Source organism: Rhincodon typus, unplaced genomic scaffold (assembly GCF_021869965.1).
Source record: "Rhincodon typus isolate 14 unplaced genomic scaffold, sRhiTyp1.1 hic_rhity00009935, whole genome shotgun sequence".
In the NCBI taxonomy this organism is placed as follows: domain Eukaryota; kingdom Metazoa; phylum Chordata; class Chondrichthyes; order Orectolobiformes; family Rhincodontidae; genus Rhincodon; species Rhincodon typus.
Window position 1 is genome coordinate 2,165 of NW_025975573.1, and position 1,258 is coordinate 3,422.

Consider the following 1,258-nt stretch of genomic DNA (forward strand, 5'->3'; position numbering starts at 1 on the left):
GTGAAAGGTACATGGTAGACAGAGGAACCTGCAGACCCTGCACCCTCCCTGCGGGTGAACTTGTGGACCCTGTGGCATCCTGGATTCAAAACCTTTCTTCTATTTCTCTGTAATGAGGAAAAGGGAGAAGGCAGGGAGGGAGAACATTGGAAGCAGGAACAGTGAAAAATTGTGTCCAGAAAAATGGGCAGAATCTGAAAATTAGAGCCAGACCCTCAGGAATGATGTCAGGAAGCTCAAATGGTAGTGGGAATCAATCCCAAAATGTTTGTTAGGTAAGGTTATTTATTGAAGGATTTTATTAATCAACCCATATTTATTAAAATGGTGAAACCAGATCAAGGGAATGAATGGTCTTCCTGTTCATTTACAGATATTTCATCCAGTGGTGGAGCAGACTTGATCAACTGAATGGCCTAATTATGGTTTTAAGGTCCAAGATTGTGAGACTGGGATTAGGATTAATGATGAGGACTGAACTGAGAAGTGACTTTGAAAAAGCCTGGTGCAGTTACAGAAGTATTTATTGTCAGGTAAAATTTAAATCCTATTTCTTTTAGCAGTGTCCCACAGAAACTGCTTGAAAATCTGCTTAAGGTACAGAGGTTTTGTGGAATGTGTGATTGTCAACCCCACTGCCTGGAATTGACAGACATTCAATATTAAAGAGCTTGCACTTACCCAATGACCTTTGAAATAGCTCAGAAAATCGCAAAGTACTTTATAGCTAATGATGTACCTTTGGAGTGTGGTCACTATTGTCATGCAGGAAACATGGCAAGCAATTTTCACACAGCAAGATTCTACAAACAGCTGTTTTAGTGATGTGGGTTGTATAAAGGCCAGCACACTGGGAAGAACTTCCCATTCTTCAAATTCAGTAGATAATGCCTCTGGCAGTGCAGCACCCCTGACCGACTGGACTGGAGTGTTGGGCCTAGACTTTGTGCTCAAGTCTGTAGAGGAGGATGTCTTACTTGGTAGCAAGAGGTACTTCCCTGAGGCATCATTAGCATCTAAACGTGACATGATATCCCATGTCTTTTTTTAAATTCATTCACAGGATGAGGGTGTTGCTGGCTAGGCAGCGGTTCGCAATAAACAACTGCACCTCCCAGTCGCGAACCATTTCAACTCCCCCTCCCATTCCTCAGACGACATGTCCATCCTGGGCCTCCTGCAGTGCCACAACGATGCCACCCGAAGGTTGCAGGAACAGCAACTCATATTCCGCTTGGGAACCCTGCAGCCCAATGGT